This window comes from Sturnira hondurensis, unplaced genomic scaffold, assembly GCF_014824575.4.
Source record: "Sturnira hondurensis isolate 20B ecotype Veracruz unplaced genomic scaffold, ASM1482457v3 Scaffold0010128, whole genome shotgun sequence".
Classification (NCBI taxonomy): Eukaryota; Metazoa; Chordata; class Mammalia; order Chiroptera; family Phyllostomidae; genus Sturnira; species Sturnira hondurensis.
The window spans coordinates 32,815,427-32,834,799 of NW_028082759.1; the positions used below are offsets into that span (position 1 = coordinate 32,815,427).

At 37.9% G+C, this 19,373-nt stretch overlaps 1 protein-coding gene across 1 annotated transcript in view; it reads left to right on the top strand.

Moving 5' to 3' along the window:
- Positions 1-19,373, top strand: part of MTFR1 (mitochondrial fission regulator 1) — a 70,993-nt gene that overhangs the window by 2,376 nt on the left and 49,244 nt on the right. The window lies entirely within an intron of this gene.

Below are 19,373 nucleotides of genomic sequence, written 5' to 3' on the forward strand. Positions count from 1 at the left end.
GGAGGATAGCAGTTCCAGCCAAAAAGAAGCCTATTCTGGACCTTTATAATGAATGTGCCTGTACACAGACACACACATGCATATACATATTTTTTTATTTTTATTTTTATTTTTTTTACAAAAATGAGATCATAGGCCCTGGCCTGGTAGCTCATTTGGTTACGGAGTCATCCCCTTACACCAAGGTTGTAGCTTTGATCCCTGATTAGGTCCACGTACAAGAGTCAGTCAGTGGCCCTGGCTGGTGCAGCTCAGTGGATTGAGTGCTGCTGGCCTGTGAACCAAAGGGTCACCCATTTGATTCCCAGTCAGGGCACATGCCTGGGTTGTGGGCCAGGTCCCCAGTAGGGGCATCCAAGAGGCAACAAACATTGATGTTTCTCTTCCTCTCTTCTTCCCTTCCCCTCTCTCTAAAAATAAATAAATAAAGTCTTTAAAAAATAACTCATAATGTCAGAAATTGAGAAATATTATTTTCCCAAAGTTTATGCATTGCTAATTTTATTATCATATTGTAGAAAGTTTGAATAATTTTTATACCTCTACTTTTTAAATTTCATTTACTTACTTTAAAGAATGTTATTGGTCTTTGAAAATTGCACAAGTATCCTTCACCAGGGTGGCACAGTTGGTTGGGCATTATCACACAGAGTGAAGGTCACCAGTTCAATTCCTAGTCAGGGTGCATGCCTGGGTTGCGGGTTTGGTCCCTGGTCTGGGTGCACATGAGAGAACTGATAGAGATGTTTCCCTATCTTCCTCCCTTTGCCTCTAAAAATAAATAACATTTAAAAATAATAATAAAAATTGCATAAGTAGTATATTGTTACGTTAAAAACAAACAATACAGAAAATGTTTTTCAGTTTAGTTTCATTAACTTGAATGAATTTTCATCAAATTTTAATAAGCTTCAGTTCTTAGACTTATCTAAACAGATTTTTCTTGACAGATGTAGTATAGGTCATAAGATATATTCATCTGTGGGCTGAAAAAATGACACATGTCAGATTCTATTGTGGGAGAATGTATCAGTGTACTTAATTTTGCATGAACAGTATAGAATACCAATTCTAAATTATTACCAGTAAATTCTACCCATAGGTTAACTACTGTATTATTGTTTTGTATCTCCAATAGTATGGTAAAGTGTTCTGACTTTTAAAGTCTCAAGTAGACTGATGTGAAATGTAGCAGTGGCCATTAGAATTGCATTTCAAGTTTAATTTCCAAAAAGTAGCATAGGGTGTTGACATGGGGTTGATAACTTTTCATTGTGACCAGTAAGGACATTAAAAAAAAAATCAAGTAACATCCATCTACTAAAAGAAAATGTCCTAAAAGAAAAGGCATTTTACTCCAAAAAGTAAGACAATGTTCTCAAAATAAACTAACTTTAAATTGAATAAATTTTTGTTTTTTACTTCATGGTCCTTATTTTTCTTTTTCATGGTAGACTGTCACCAGAATGAAGACTGTCATTTGGTACACCGATGTGGTGGTATCTAATCTCATACTGTTCTGAGAACAGGAAACTAGTCTAATAATTTAGCCAACTGAATAACTAGGAATGTTTTATTAATCTTGGATTACCGTATAAGTGGGAATAATGAGTGGAAATCCTCACTCATTATGAAGATAATTAAATGGCCATTTCCTCAAATAGTTCCCAAATTCCTCCTGAAAATAAACCCCCAAATAGTGTTGTAGCTTTTAAAGTTTTTGACACTTTAAATTTAATGACAGCATTATTACTGCTTAACAGGGTTATTGTGAAATTATACTGATTTAAATTATTACAACTACCTCAAAAACATATATCACATTAGTTGTAAGTAGTATTGCAGTAGTTTTCCCTTATTTTGGGGGGTTATATTCCAAGATTCCCCTTTGGGTGCCAGGGGAACCACTGATAGTACTGAATCCTACATGTACTTTTTTCTCGTCAACATACATACCTATGGTAAAGTTTAATTTATAAGTTAAGCACAATAAGAGGCTAACAAAATCTAATTATAAACTAGAACAATTATAACTGTACTGTAATAGAAGTTATATGAAGGTAGTCTCTCAACATATTGTATTATAGTCGCTCTTTTTCTTGTGATGTGACATGATGCAGTACCTGCATAATGAGATGAAGTGAGGTGAATGACGTAGGCATTGTGGTGTAGCGTTAGGCTACTACCAGGGTTACTTGAACGCAAGCACTGTAATATGGCAGTTGGGTGGGTTAGTGTATACAGCATGAGTTAACACCAAAAGGATGTTTTGAGACTGTAATGGGATGGAATGTTATCAGTGTAAGATTTTGTCACATTAGAAGAAGGACATACAATTTAAAACTAATGAATTGCTTCTTTCTGGAACTTTCCATTTAATATTTTCTGACCATAGTTGACTGTGGCTAAAAAATTGTAGAAAGCAAAACCACGGATAGGGGAGGGCTGCTATATTTTATATTATCTTTGATTTGATTGCTCTAAGCTTGAATTGTTCTAATGCTACAGTAGTACGTATTTTCAGGGTATTTGTGAAGAGAAAGTCTGTTTTCAAAGTTGATCAATTTCTCACTTATTATTGATTTTCTTTTCTGCCCTGCCAACCACTCCTCCCCACAAAAAGTAACTTACTGTTTCTTATAGTATATGCTACAGTGGACTAAACTATAAGCCTACACCATTATAACATTTATAGGAGTTACGTTATTATATATATAGTCTTACAAAAATCTCGGAAACAAAAATGCAGCCTAGTTGTTAACCATCTTTTTTTAAACCTTTTATATTTTGAAGTAAAGCACAAAGTATAAAAGAAAAATGCACAAACATGTACAGCACAATAACATCACAAAGCAAATATCTTTTTAATGACATCCAAAGTTAAGAAATAGTTGTTTGCCTTGCCAGGTACTTCAGTTGGTTAGAGCATTGATGCCAAGATGGTGGGTTTGATTCCTGGTCAGGGCAAATATAAGAAACAACTGATGAATGCATAAATAAGTGGAACAACAAATCAATGTTTCTCTCTCTCAAATCAGATTAAAAAATTTTTTTAAACAGTAATAGTTTTTTGAACCAGAAAATTATTTTATGCTTTCTTCCACCTGTTACCCACGCCCATCCAAAGGTAATCACCATTGTAAGGACTTCTTTTTTTTTTTAAAGTAGCTGATGTACTTTACAATTTTATTTTTTTTATTTTTATTTTTTAGATTTTATTTATTTATCTTTAGAGAGGAAAGGAAGGAGAGAAGGAGAGAAACATCAATGTATGGTTGCCTCTCGTGAGTCCCCTGCTGGGAACTGGCTTGCAACCCAGGCATGTGCCCTAACTGGGAATCGAACCACGATCATGTGGTTCGCAGACCCGTGCTCAATCCACTGAGCTACACCAGCCAGGGCAAGAACTTCTTTTTAAAAATTCTAATTTTAAATATTTTTCAATTATAGATTATATTCAGTATTTATTTTAGTTTCAGGTGTACAGCATATTGGTTAGGCAGCATATTGGTGTGCAGCATATTTGGTTAGAAAGTGTTCCCCTGATATTTCTAGTAACTACCTGGCACGGTACATATAGTGGTTAGAATATTATTGACTATGTTTCCTATGCTGTATTTTACATCCCCATGACTATCTTGTAATTACTAATCTTTACGTCTCTCTCAGTTCGTTTACCTTTTTCACCCAGTTCCCCAAGCCCCTTCTCCCCTGACAACCATCAGTCTGTTCTCTAAGTTTCTCTTTTGTTTGTTTATATTGTTGCTTAGATTTCACATATATTTGAAATCATATGTATTTGTCTTCCTCTGTCTGACTAATTTCAGTTAGCACGATACCCTCTATGTCTATCAATGCTGTGGCAAATGGTAATATTTCATTCTTTTTATGGCTGAATAATACTCCATTGTATATATGTACCACACCTTTTTTATCTACTTGTCTATTGATGGGCACTTGGGTAGCTTCCATAGTTTGGCTGTTGTAAATAATGCTGCAATGAACATAGGATTGCATATATTCTTTTTAATTAGTTTCAGGTTTCTTTGCATATACTGTATTTTGCTGTGTATAATATGCACTTTTTTCCTCAAATTTTTGAGGGAAAAATAAAGATGCACATTATACATGGGTAGCACTAATTCCATATCTGTATAAATGTTTTTAATTTTTTTTATTTATGCTCATGTGTTAAAGGTGTAACTCTAGAAAACAATAACAATATCTGTATGCAAAATAATACCCTGGAATATGATAGTTTTGTTTCTAAATATCAATCAATCAATCAGTAATTGAATTAAAAAACTAAAATGAGTTTTTTTTCCTGGAAGTTTGGGCTAAAAACGTGGGTGTGCTTTATACATGGCAAAATATGGTATTTCCAGAAGTGGAATCACTGGGTCATAGACAGTTCCATTTTTAATTTTTTTGAGGTAACTCCATATTGTTCTCTAGTGGTTGTACCAGTCTGCATTCCTACCAACATGCACAAGCGTTCCTTCTTGTCCACACCCTTGCCAACACTTGTTGTTTGTTGATTTATTGATAGCCATTCTGATAGGTGTGAGGTGATATCTCATTTTAGTTTTAATTTGCATTTCTCTGATGATTAGTGAGGTTGAGCATCTTTTCATATCTATTGGCTATCTATATGTCCTCTTGGGAAAAGTGTCTATTCAGGTCCTTTGCCAATTTTTTAATACTAGTTTTTTGTTGAGTTGAATGAATGAGTTGTATATAAATTTTTATATTAACCCCCTATCAGGTAGATATATTATTGGCAAATATGTTTTCCCATTCAATGGATTGTCTTTTCATTTTGTTGATGGCTTCTTTTGCTGTGCAAAATCATTTTAGTCTGATGTAGGCCCATTTGTTTATTTTTTCTTTTTTTCCCTTGCACAACAAGATGGATAAGAAAAAATATTAATGAGAAATGTCCAAGCCCTGGCTGGTGTAGCTCAGCGGACTGAGCCGCAGGCCTGCAAACAACACAATCGGGGTTCAATTCCCAGTCAGGGCACATGCCTGGGTTGCAGGCCAGTTCCCAGCAGGGGACTCACAAGAAGCAACCATACATTGACATTTCTCTCCTTCTCTCCTTCCCATCCCCTCTAAAGATAAATAAATAAAATCTTAAAAAAATAATCTCTCTCCATTCACTTAAAAAAAAAAAAAAAGAAATGTCCAAGTCTTGCCTGGTGTTGCTTAGTGGATTGAGTGCTGGCCTGCAAGCCAAAGGGTCTCTGGTTTGATTCTCAGTTGGGGCACGTGCCTTGGTTGAGGGCGAGGTTCCCATTGGGGGGCCATGCAAGAGGCAACCACACATTGATGTTTCTCTCTCTTCCTCCCTCCCTTCCCCTCTCTCTAAAAATAAGTAAATGAAATTTTTTTAAAAAGAAAGAAATATCCAAGTTTTCCTGTTTTCTCCTAGGATTTTTATGGCCTCAAGTCTAATATTTAAGTCTCGTAAGAGTTTGAGTTTATTTATGTATATGGTGTAAGAAGGTGGTCTAGTTGCAGTTTTTGCATGCATCTTTTCCCTACACCATTTATTTAATGGGAAATTTTGTAGGGAAAATGGTCCAATTTCCAATTTTGTAGGAAAATGGTCCAATTTTCCCTACACCATTTATTAAATAGACCATCTTTACCCCATTGTATATTCTTGCCTCCTTTGTCAAATATTAATTGACCATATAGGCATGGATTTATTTCTGACCTATCTATATTCTGTTCCATTGATCTCTGTGTTTGTTTTTATGCTAGTACCATGCTGTTTTGATTGCTATGACATTGTAGTTTGATACCAGGTAGTATGATACTTCCAACTTTGCTGTGGCTACTTGGGGGTCTTTTGTGGATCCATATATATTTAGGAGTTATTTGTTCTAGCCTTGTGAGATATGCCAATAGTATTTGATAGGAATTGTGTTGACTCTATAGATTGCTTTGGGTAGTATGGACAATAATAATTCTTTCTATCCATGTGCATGGTATATGCTTTCATTTATTTGCACCTTTAATTTCTTTCCTCAGAGTCTTATACTTTTCCTCAGAGTCTAATACTTTTCTTATACCTTCTGGGTTAAGTTTATTCCTGGGCATTTTTATTTATTTATTTTTAGAGCGGGGATGAGAGGGAGAAAGAGGGAGAGAAACATCAATGTGTGGTTGCCTCTTGCACACCCCCTACTGGGGACCTGGCCCACAACCCAGGCATGTGCTCTGACTGGGAATTGAGCCAGTAATTCTTTGGTTCTCAGGCCCACACTCAATCCATTGAGCCACACCAGCCATAGTATTCCTGAGTATTTTTTAATGCAATTATAAATGGCTTAGTTTCCCTTTCTGATAGTTCATTATTGTATAAAATGCAATTAATTTCTGGATATTTATTTTGTATCCTACTTCTTTATTGAATTCATTTTTCAGTTCTAGAAGTTGTTTGGTGGAATCTTTTTTTTTTAAGATGTTATTTATTTATTTTTAGAGAGAGAAGAAGGAAAGGAGAAAGAGAGGGAGAAAAAAATCAATGTGTGGTTGTCTCTTGCACGCCCCGCACTGGGGACCCGACCTACAACCCAGGCATGTGCCCTGACTGAGAATTGAACCAGTGATTTCTTTGGTTCACAGGCCAGCAGCACTCAAGCCACTGAGCCACACCAGCTAGGACTGGTGGAATCTTTAGTGTTCGTTATATACAGCATCATCTCATCTACAAATAATGACAGTTTTACTTTTCCCTTTCCAGTTAGGATACCTTTGTATCTTGTCTGATTGCTGTGGCTAGGATTTTCAGTACTACGATGAGTAAGAGTGGTGAAAGCAGACATCCCTGTCTGTGCCCTTACTTAAGGGAAATGCTTTTACTTTTTTCCATTGAGTATGATGTTGGCTGTGGGTTTTTCATATATGGTCTTTATTATGTTGAGGTATGTTCTCTCTATTCCCACGTTGCTGAAAGTTTAGTATTATAAATGGGTGCTGGATTTTGTCAAATGCCTTTTCTGCATCTATTGATATGATCATATGACTTTTATCCTTCATTTTGTTTATATAGTGTATCACATTAATTGATTTGCAAATATTGTACGAATCTTGCATCCCAGGAACAAATCCTACTGATCATGGTGTATGATCTTTTATGTATTGCTGAATTCAGTTTGCAAATATTGTATTGAGGATTTTAGCATCTATGTTCATCAGTGATACTGCCCTGTGATTCTCTTTTTTTGTAGTGTCTTTATCTGGTTTTGGAATTAGGGTAATGTTGGCCTAGTAAAATGAGCTTGGGAGTCTTCCTTTCTCTTGAATTTTTTGGAATAGTTTGAGGAGGAAAGGCGTTAGTTCTTCTTGTAATGCTTGGTAAAATTCACCTGTGGTGCCATCCGGTCCAGGGCTTTTGTTTGTTGGGAATTTTTTAGACTATTGCTTTGATTTTATTAGTTGTAATCATTCTCTTCAGATTTTTTGATTTTTCTTGATTCACTTTCAGGAGATTGTTATGTTTCTAGGAGTTTCCCCATTTTGTCCAGATTGTCCAATTTCTTGGCATACAGTTCATAATATTTTCTTAAAATCCTTTCTATTTATGTGGTGTCAGTTGTTACTTTTTTATTTCTGATGTTTATTTAGGTCCTCTCCTTTTTTGATAAGTTTGGTTAAAAGTTTATTAATCTTGTTCATCTTTTTAAAGAACTAGCTTTTAGTTTCATTAATCTTAAATATATACATACAATATATATATACACATTATATATATACACATATATATATATATATATATATATATATATATATATATTAAGGTTCTATTTTGTTTATTTCTCCTGATTCTTGACATTTCCTTTTGCTCACTTTGGCCTTTTCTTGTTGTTCTTTTTCTAATTCTTTTAGATGTAGGGTTAGATTGTTTATTTGAGATTTTTTTCTAGCTTCTTGTGGTAGGCCTGTAATGCTATGAATTTCCTTAGGACAGTTTTCACTGTCTCCCAGAGATTTTAGGTTTTGTGTTTTCATTTGTCTCAAGGTATCTTTTTGATTTCTTCCTTGATCTCATTGCTAACCTATTCATGGTTTTAGTTAACAGGTTATTTAGCCTTCATGGGTTTGTATGTTTCCTAGTTGTTTTTTTCCTTGTAATTGACTTCTATTTCATACCATTATGTCAGAGAAGATGCTTGATATAATTTCAGTCTTGTTAAATTTCGTGAGACTTGTTTGTGTTTTACCATGTTGTCTAAATTAGAAAATGTTCCATGTGCACTTGAAAAGACTGTGTTCTGCTGCAGTGTGATAAAATGCTCTGAAAATATCAATCAAATCCATCTGATGTGTGTCATTTAAGGCTGCTGTTTCCTTGTTGATTTTCTGTTTGGAAGATCTAGCCATTAATGTCAAAGGGCTGTTAAAATCCACTACAGTGACTGCATTACTATAGCTCTCTCCCTTTATGTCCGGTACAATTTGCTTTATATATATATTTAGGTGTTCCTGTGTTGGCTGCATACATGTTTACAAGGGTTAAATCCTTTTGTTGGATTGCTTCTGTTACCATTCTGTAGTATCCTTCTTTATCTCCTGTTGTAGTCTTTGTTTTAAAGTCTGCTTTTTCTCATATAAGTATTGCAGCCCCAGTGTTTTTTTGTTTCTCTATATATGAAATATCTTTTTAATCCCTTTAGTATTAGTTTGTGTCTTTCATTCAGAGGTGGATCTCTTGTAGACAGCTTACATATAGGTCTTGTTTTCTTTTTTCCTTTGCCCAAGGATATGATTATTGGTGAGAGAGAGAGAGACATTGATTGGTTGCCTCCCATATGTGCCCGACTAGGAATCAAACTTGCAACCTAGCTAAGTGCTTTGACCAAGAATTGAGACTACAACCTTTTCATGGACAGGATGATGTTCCAACCAAGTGACCTACCCAGCCAGGGCTATAGGTCTTATTTTCTTGTACTATTCAGCTACCCTATATCTTTTTTTTTTTTTTAAGATTTTATTAGAGGAGAAGAGAGGGAGAAACAAAGGGAGAGAAACATTGATTGGAACACCCTTAACCAGGAACCTGGCCAGCAATGCAGTAGTGCTCTGACTAGGAATTGAACCTTCTGTTTGCAGGCTGGCCCTAAATCCACTGAGCTACTCCAGCCAGGGCTAAGCCATTTACACTTAAAGTGATTATTGATAAGAATGTATTTATTGACTTTTACTTTTTATAGCCATGTTCTTCTTCTTAAAGAAGATCCTTTAACATTTCTTGTTATACTGGCTTGGTGTTAATGATCTCCTTTAGCCTTTTCTTTTCTGGGAAGCTCTTCTCTTTCAACTTTAAATGATAGCCTTGCTGGGTAAAGTAGTCTTGGTTGTAGGTCCTTGATTTTCATCATTTTATATATTTCATGCCAATCCCTTCTGGTCTGAAATATTTGTTGAGAGTCCATCAGCTGACAGTCTAATGAGAGACAGTAACTGTCTTTTTCTTGCTGCTTTTAAGATTCTTTGTCTTTAACCTTTGCCGTTTTAATTATAATATATCTTGGTGGGGGCCTCTTTAGGCTCATCATTTTTAACACTCTATGCTCTTCTTGGACTTGTGTATCTTTTTCCCCCCACTAGATTAGAGAAGTTTTCAGCTATTATTTCTTCAAAGAGGCTCTCGATACTTTGCTCTCTCTTCTTCTGTACCTCTATGATGTGGCTGTTACGTTTCATGTTGTCCCTGAGGTCTGTTAAACTATCCTTGTTTTTACTTTTGTGTGTGTGTGTGTGCTCTCATTGGGTATTTCCAACTACTTTACCTCCCAAATTTCTGATTCAGTCTTCTGCTTCATCTAATCTATTTTTTAAAAAATATTTATTTATTTCTTTATTTTTAGAGAGAGAGGAAGGGAAGGAGAAAGAGTGGGAGAGAAACATCAGTGTATGGTTGCCTCTCATGTGTCCCCTGGCTGGGAACTGACCTGTAACCTAGGCATGTGCCCTGACTGGGAATTGAACCGCGACCCTTTGCTTCACAGGCCCGTGCTCAATCCACTGAGTTACACCAGCCTATTTCTTAGTTACACTAACCTATTTCTTTCTAGTGTAGTCTTCATTTCAGATATTGTATTCTTCATTTCTGACTGGTTCTTTTTTTTTTTTTTTGGTCTCTGTGTCTTTTATGCTTACTATCTTTTGTTTAAGTTCTCATTGAGTTTATCCATCCCTCCTAAGTTCCTTAAGCATTCTTATAAGTATTTTGAATTTTATATCTGCTAGATTGCTTGCCTCCGTTTTATTTCTTCCAGTGATTTCTCCTATTCTTTTTTGGGGGGTATGTATCTTTGTCTCCTCATTTTGGCTACCTATGTTTGTTTCTGTGTGTTAGGTAGATCTGTTATGTCTCCCAGTCCTGGTAGGGTGGCCTTGTATAGCTGTTGTCTTTTAGGACTCAGTGACAAAGTCTCTCTCTCTCTCTTTTTTTTTTTTTTTTTTTTTTTTGGATTTTATTTATTTGTCTTTAGAGAGGAGGGGAAGGAGAGAAATATCAGTGTATGGTTGCTTCTTGTGAGTCCCCTGCTGGGAACTGGCCTGCAACCCAGGCATGTGCCCTGACTGGGAATCGAACCGCGATCGTGTGGTTCGCAGGCCCGTGCTCAATCCACTGAGCCACACCAGCCAGGCCAGTGAAGTCTCTTGATCACCTAAGCTGGGTGCTCCAGAAATGTGCTTTGTGTGAGCCCTCCTGTTGTGGCTAAGTATAATCCCTGCTGTCCTGTCCATGCTTCCAGTCAGCCCTCAGGCTAGATTACTATGAGGATCAGCTTCAACCACAATTTACAAGCATGGATCAGCTGTGTGGGTGCTGATCACACAAAGCGGGATTTGCCTCAGCAGGGTCTGGTGTCTGCTGAGATTTCCCTTTGGATTTGCTGCTTGTGGAGCTTAGTTGGATTTTGCTCTGATATTGTCCTAAGCTTTCTACTGGGTATATTGGTCCTGGGGCCTCTTGGGAGGGACTCCAGTGTAGGTCAATTTTAGGTGCTGCCTGTGACTGGCCCTGTGCAACCTATTTGGAACTACAAAGTGATCCATGGTTTGTGGCTGCCTCTGGTGGGCCTGGGTATGTGTGGGAAAGGTCAAGCTGTGCATCAAGGCTGGTTTACATGAGCACTAAACCTGGAGGCAAGTCAGCAAAAGGCCCAAGGCACCCTGAGATCCACTTCCATCTGCCTCTGCCTGTCAGCTACCTGTTAGGCTCAGTCACTGAAAGAGCTTTTTGGTGGTATGTGAGTTTTGTAAGGTAGATTCTCAGTGAGTCACCAGATAGGGGCGAGTGGTATTCAGCCGATTGATACAGATTTAAACTTCATGCCAGTGTTAGGTCTGAGTCCACTCATCAAAAGTCACAGGTGTACCAGGGCAAGTAGACACCTGCCTAGTGCCCACAGAACACTGTGGTGGAGTGGGATCTCCAGGAGTCAACGGGGTAGTCAGCAGAGTTTATCAGGCCCAAACAGACTAAGATTTGACCATGTGGAAAGAAGGCTCTATACCAGTTGAGTATGTGAGGAAAAAATTCCCCCGTCCTAGAGCCATGCAACTCAGTTTGTACAGGGTTCTGCTCAGACCTGGAGTGCCTGAGCTCTCAGCAAGGCAGGGCCACTGGGAGATAGGAGGGTGGGGCTGGAGGATCTTGCATAAGGAAGTGGTGCTGTTCAAGCTTGCAGAAGGAGGGGAGTCTGGTCCCAGAGCCACAAAACTCAATCACTGGCACCCTCATAGTCTGCACAGCTCTCTACACTCCAGACACAAACAGCCGACTCCTCTGCAGAGCAAGAATGGTGGGCAGAGCATTTTGCAGGGCAGGATGGTGGGACTATTGTATTCCCTTAGGCTGATGCCATATGGAGGGGACTGCTCCACTTAAAAAAGATTGCGTCTGTGATGTGGGAGAGTTACTCAGCCCCAGGTTCTGGTGGCTGTCTCTTCAGCTTTCTCTGTGGAACCACACAACCCCATCTCTCCTTACACAATTCTATTCCACTCTGAGCCATACTCCCTCCACTGGAGCTCAGGGAGAGTGGCTGTGAATATTTTGTGTGCTGGCTCTTTAAGAGGGTATCTGGGTTTCTAGCTGACTCCCATCTCTCCCTAGTGGACAGGACAGAATTCCATCCCCAGTGATTTTCACAGCCAGATGTTATGTGGGCTCTTCTTCCTGGCTCTGGTGCTTCACCTGGGGAGCCTGGTGTGGGATTGAGACACCTCACTCCTCAGGGGCAACCTTTGCAGCTGACATATACCTAGGGATTCTCAGCTGCTGCAGGTGGGTGCTGGGGCAGCTTTTTTTTTTTTTTTTTTTTTTTGCATCTCCACCCTTTCTTCCATTCTCAATGTGGCTTCGTCTGTAAATTCTTAGTTGTAAGATTTCAGTGCAGCTAGTCTTAGTTGATTACTTGGGTCAGTTTTTCAACATTTTAGTTATAATTTCAGTTTGGTGCGAGGAGGTGAGTGTAAATCCTACCTACTCCATTGCCATCTTGTTTTGCCTTTTATGCTTTCCTTAATACCTGTAGGATCTGTAGTGATTGACCTTTTTCATTCCTGGTACTGGTAGTATGTGTCTTCTCTTTTTACTAGATGAAGTCCATTGGAGATCAATCCTTTTTATTAGTTTTTTCCAAGAACCAACTTTTGGCCTGGTTATACTTTCTTGTTTTGGTAGTTATTGGATGCTTTCAAATAGATGAGTTTGTCTAGCTAGTTCATTTGTCCTCAGTGAGAGGAGGGTTTGTTTGAAATTACCTAGATCACTTATAAGTAAGTGAAAGCAAAATTCTTATGTATTTTCTTGCAGTTGAAATAGTGTAAAAAAGTTTTAGGCATCTTTCATTTAATATTCAAATATTACTTGAGTACCTTTCATTTAATATATTACTTGAGCATACATACCATATACTGTACTAAGTGCTGGGATCACTGTGATGAATGTGTTTTTGCTCTTAAGGTGATTAAAATGCAGTAGAGGAGGTAAGCAGTTTAGGTGCTTTGTTTTTTTCTTTATTTTTTGACAGAGTATTTAAAATATTTTAATGTTTTTAGAAAGCATACCTAGCATACATTTTAAAAGTATGATGTAAAAGTAAGTATGTACAGATACATTTTACATTTATCTGTACATTTGAGTCCATTAGAAATAATTTATGAAAGGAAGATTTTTGCACTCTACAATCTGATTATGTAAGTATAATAATTATTGACATTATTCCTTTTTTAACCATGAAGGTGAGAACTATGTTGTGCACCTCTCTCCATTTATTGAGCCCAAGAGATCACCCATATTAAGAGGGTTTGAAAACCTGATGCATTTAATGTACTATGGGGAAAACATGCTGGATGGCCCTAATCCTGACTGATTAGGAAAGACCTTTTGGAGGAGGGTGATAGCTAAGCTGAAACAAAGGATTTGTGGGGGCTAGCCTGGTATAGGTACAGTGGGGAGGTAGAATACTAGATAAAAGTCCAGACAGGATGCTGAATTTCTAGAAATATTTGTATGACTGGATCAAAGAGTAGAGCATGAAAGATACGGAAGATAGGAAAGAACAGAGACCAGATTATACTACTTAAATATTGAGAATGAATAGAAAATGGAGAGTGAAATTAGGCTGTGGGCAGGGAGCAATAGTTAATATTTTTTTTTTATAATAGTGCAGTATTAGGATATCAGTAAGGGCAATGGAATCTGATGTTTTTAGGGGCAAAAGAACTTGACTCGGTGTAGAAAATTAAGGAGAAAGAAGGAATAACTGACAATGTGGATGCCATTTTTCTGAGGTGGGGAACAAACACATTTGAGCAAAAGATTTAGGAGGAGTTCCATTTTGGATTTCTTTTAAGTGCAGATGGTAGAAACCAGAAGATGGCATGTGATTCAAGTTAACAAGAGAGAGGGAAAAAGAGAATTTATATAACAGTGCATAGGTGGCAAACACAAGTCCCATCCAGCCCTCCACCTCGTTTTATCTGGCAGGGCACCTTGTTTCTACAGGTGGCAGTGCTGAGCTCTTGCTTAACTGTTAAGGAATAGTTACATTTATACAGTCCTAAAATTACATTTGGCTCTTTGAAGGCAACGGCGAAGCTAATGTGTCCCACGGTGAAAATGAGTTTGACACCCCTATTAGAGGGTGAAGCTAGTGTATTGAGATACGTGAGGTGAGGGGGTGTATCCTAAGCACTTTAGTGGAAGGAGGGACAGTAGAAAATGGGGGTCATAAAAGATGCAGATGAGTGTATATGGCAGGTGGAGTGGTAGGATGTTGAGGGATTTCCTCTCAGATGACTTCTATTATTTGAAGTAGTATGCTTGGTTGTTTGCTGAGAAATGGTGGAAGAGGGGTTGGAGATATTCGGGTAGGATGGAGATTTTCCTAGGATGCTTGGCAGCAATGAGGGCACAGTTGAAATTGGGGGTAGTACATTTGTGGCAACATCAAAGTAATTTTTCTGCAGTGCAATTGGAGGAAATGTAGGCTGCTGGATTCATCAGGTTAAGACTTTCAGATTGAACAAGACAGTAGTAGAACAAGGAATTGAAAATATTGGCAAGCAGTTGTTCAAGCACTGTATTTTTTGGACTGTAAGACCCACTCAGCGACCCCCTAAATTTGGGATGAATAATGGTTGTTAATGCTGCTGTTGAGTTCTGTTTACATTGGTGAAATGTTATTTATATCATTAAATATTTTATCACATTTTTTGCTTCAAAAATTTTTTTACTATTTTCCTCTTCTAAAACCCAGGTGAGTCTTATGGTCCAAAAAATACGGTAATTTTTGGCTGTACGGGATAGAAGAAAGTGAAGGTAGGAAGGGGTTGATGAGGTTCATGAAAATTACAGGGGAGAGAAGGCTGAAGGTCTCAGTTTGATCAAAGAGTGGATCAGAAGAGTATCTGAGTGAAAGCTAGAAGGTGAAATATTTATTTTTCTTAACTTCTAGATTGTGTTTTAAGTGAAAATAAAACATGCGTCGGCCCTGGCTGGTGTAGCTCAGTGGATTGAACATGGGACTGCGAACCAGAGTATCGTGGTTCGATTCCCAGTCAGGGCACATGCCTGGGTTGCAGGCCAGTTCCCAGCAGTGGACGCATGAGAGGCAACCATACATTGATATTTCTCTCCCTCTCTCCTTTCCTTCCCCTTAAAAATAAATAAATAAAATCGTAAAAAAAAACCATGCTTTGTAGCATTGGCTAAAACAGTACAAACCGTATAAAGAAATTGCTGAAACTTGCATAACTTTCTCAAAGGCTATGTGTTTTTTTTAAACTTAAAGCATAACTTACATTAAGAAAAATATGTAAGGTACATTTTTTAAGTTTTCAGAGTAAACACAGTCAAATGTCTATCTCAAAAACTAAAACATTGCAGGCACCCTCAGAAATCCCTCAGGCTTTAGTTTTTGCCTGTGTTAGATCTTTATATGAATGGACTTTTACAATACTCTATTGAGTACATACCATCTCTGAAAATATTGAAATCACCTAGCACACTGGCAAGTGCTTTCAAAGAAGAGTTTTTTTAAATATATTTTATTGATTATGCCATTACAATTGTTCTAATTCCCCTCCTTCATTCCCCTCCACCCTGCATACCCCTCCCCCACCATTCCCCCTTTAGTTTATGTCCACGTGTCTCAAGTTCTTTAGATTCTATATTTCCCCTAGTATTCTTGCCCTCCCCCCTGTCTGTTTTCTACCTACCGTCTATGCTACTTATTCTCTGCACATTCTCCCCGCTTCTCCTCCTCCCACTGCCCTGTTGCTAGCCCTCCATGTGATATTCATTTCTATGTTTCTGCTCCCAATCTAGCTGACCTCTTAGTTTGCTTTTGTTTTAGGTGTGGCTGTTAATATAACTGTGAGTTTGCTGTCCTTTCACTGTTCATATTTTTTATCTTCTTTTTCTTATATAAGTCCCTTTAGCATTTCAGATAATAAGGGCTTTGTGGCGATGAACTCTTTAAACTTAACCTTATCTGAGAAGCACTTTATCTGCCCTTCCATTCTAAATGAAAGCTTTGCTGGATAGAGCAATCTCGGATGTATCATGACTTGGATTTCATGACTTGGAATACTTCTTCCCAGCCTCTTCTTGCCTGCAAGGTCTCTTTTGAGAAATTAGCTGACAGTCTGATGGGCATTCCTTTGTAGGTGACTGTCCCCTTATCTCTTGTTGCTTCTAGAATTCCCTCCTTCATTTTAATCTTGGCTAATGTAATTATGATGTGCCTTGGTGTGTTCCTTCTTGGGTCCACGTTCTTTGGGACTCTCAGTTTCCTGGACTTCCTAGAAGTCTATTTCCTTCACCAGAGTGGGGATGTTCTCCTTTATTATTTGTTAAATAAGTTTTCCACTTGTCGCTCTTCCTCTTCCCCTTCTGGTACCCCTATAATTCAGTTGTTGGGATGTTTAAAGATGTCCTGGAGGTTCCTAAGCTTCTCCTCATGTTTTTGAGTTCTTGTTTCTTCGTATTTTTCTGTTTGGTCATTTTTTTCTTCCTTCTGGTCCACTCCATTGATTTGAGTCCCAGTTTCCTTTCCATCACTGTTGGTTTCCTGTGCATTTCCTTTCATTTCAATTAGTTTAGCCTTCATTTGTTCCTCTAGTCTGTGACTAAAATCGACCAGTTGTGAGCATCCTGATCACCAGTATTTTGAACTGTGCATCTGTTAGGTTGGCTATTTCTTGGTCGCTTGGAGTTATCGGCTCCGGGGCTTTGAGTTCTTCTGGAGCCATGTTTTGGTCTGTTTCGCACCTGTTAGGTATGAGGAGCAGAACCCTAGGGGCTCACCAGGGCGGGGCAACTCAGTGGCTGGGTTGTGATGATATATGTGGGGGCGGGGTCAGAGAGGGGCAATGGCGGTCCCCTCTGCTGCTTCCCACCGCTGGGGCCTGTGCGGTCTGTCTTACTGCTCGTTCCTTCACTGGTTTATCTGCTGGAATGTGTAACCGCTGTCAGCCTGCTGCCTTGTGCCCTCACTAGGTTCACCTGTTGCTACCCCACACCTGGGATCCGCCCACCGCTGCCTGAGCGCCTGGATTGGGAGATCTTTCCTACCCGACCCTGCTCTGCTGCTGGCTCCTCCCCTCTTACTGGTCTGGCTGAATGGTTCATTGTTGTTGGAGTTCTGTGCAGTTCAATTTTCTGTGTTTTGGCTGCTTTTTTGTTACTGAAACTTAGTTGACTTTAAACTTGGTTGTGAGAGGAGGCACAGTGTTTCCACCTACGCCTCCATCTTGGTGGAAGTCAAATGTCAGCTGACAAGGACCACAGTGTGCTCTTGCCTGTGCAATGGTGGGCATGGCCTGTTTTTTTTTTTTTTTTAATGACGGTATAACACAGCAAGATTCACACAGTTTGGCAAACACTTCTTTGATGAACAGTCATGTAACTACCACCACAATCAAGATACATTAATAGTTCCAATTTCTCAAAACTTTACTTGTGTTTGTAGTTAGCCCTTTCCTGCACTGCAACCCCTGGCAAATACTGATCTGTTTTTGTGCCCTTTAGTTTTTCCTTTGAGGAATGGTTTTTATGTTATGTTATGTTATGTTATTTATCTTCTCTACTCTTTTTTAAAAAGATTTTATTTATTTATTTTTAGAGAGGGGGGAAGGGAGGGAGAGAAACAGTGTGTGGTTGCCTCTTGAGCACCCCCCCCATCAGGGATCTGGTCCACAACCCAGGCATGTGTGCTGACCAGGAATCAAACTGGCAACCCTTTGTTTCTCAGGCTAGCACTCAATCTACTAAGCCACACCAGCCAGGGCAGGAACTGCTTTTTAAAAAATTTATTTTAAAATTATAGTTGGTATACAGTATTAGAATTGATTTGGGTGTACAACATAGTAATTGCACATATATATATATATACATTATGAAGTGATTACCACATTAAGTCTCGTAAGCATCTGTCACCATACATATTTATTACAATATTATTGACTATATTACCTGTGTTGTACTCTACATCCCTGTGACTAATTTTATAACCATTTGTGCTTAGTCCTCTTTATCTTTTTCATCAACCTTTCCACTGACCTCCACTCTGGCAACTGAAATGTTTGTTCTCTGTATTTAGAATTTTGTTTTGCTTTGTTCATGTATTTTTTTTTACTTTACATATAAATGAAATCATGGTATTTGTCTTTTTCTGTCTGATTTCATTTTTCATGGCTGAGTAATATTTCATTGCATGTATGTACTATATCCTCTTTATTCATTATTCTATTGATGAACACCTAGGTTGCATCCATATATTGGCCACTGTAAATAATGCTGCAGTGAACATGAGAGGCTTTATATCTTTTGTAGTGTTTTCAGTTTCTTCAAATAGATACTGAGAAGTGGGGTTGCTGGGTCAAATGATAGTTCTGATTTTAATTTTTTGAGGAAGCCCCATACTGTTTTCCATAGAGGCTGTACCAGTTTATGTTGCACCAGGGTTTTTGTTTCAACACTTATCTTTTGTTGTCTTTTTGATAATAGTCATTCTATCAGGTGTGAGGTGTAAATCTCAGTATTATCTCATGTGATAATGTGGTTTTGATTTGCATTTCCCTGATGATTATTGATGTTGAGCATTTTTTCATGTTTGTTGGCCATCTCTATGTACTCCTCTTCAGAGGAATGTGTGTTAAGGTCCTTTGCCCATTTACTAATTGAATTATTTTGTTCTTTTTTTAATGCTATACTATATGAGTTTTTAGTGTATTTTGGAAATTAACCTGTTATTGGATATATCGTTTGCAAATGTGTTCTCCTATTCAGTAGGTTGCCTTTTTGTTTTGTTGGTGGTTTCCTTTCTGGTGCAAAAGCTTTTTAGTTTGATGTAGTCCCATTTGTTTATTTTTGTTTTTGTTGTCTTTAACTTAAAAGAGATATCTAAATATATAACTGCAAAAAGTTATTTAAAAATGTATTGAATTTGTTGGGGTGACATTGGTTAATAAAATTTTAAAGGTTTCAGATGTACAATTCTATAATATATCATTTTTGTATTGTTTTCACCACTTGAAGTCTGTTTTCTTTCCATAAGAATTTATCCTACTCTTCTATTTCCCCTATACTCCCTACCCTTTTACTTTGATAATTGCCATACTGTTGTTTGTGTACTGCAGAGGCTTTAATCCAATTTGACTTTCATTTTATATATTGTGTAAGAAAGTAGTTGAGTATCATTTGTACATTTGTATATATTAGTTCATTTTCCCAGTACTGTTCATTGATGAGACTGTCTTTACTCCATAGTATATTCTTGCCTCTTTTGTCACAGATTAATTGATCATACAAGCCTAAGTTTACTTCTGTGCTCTCT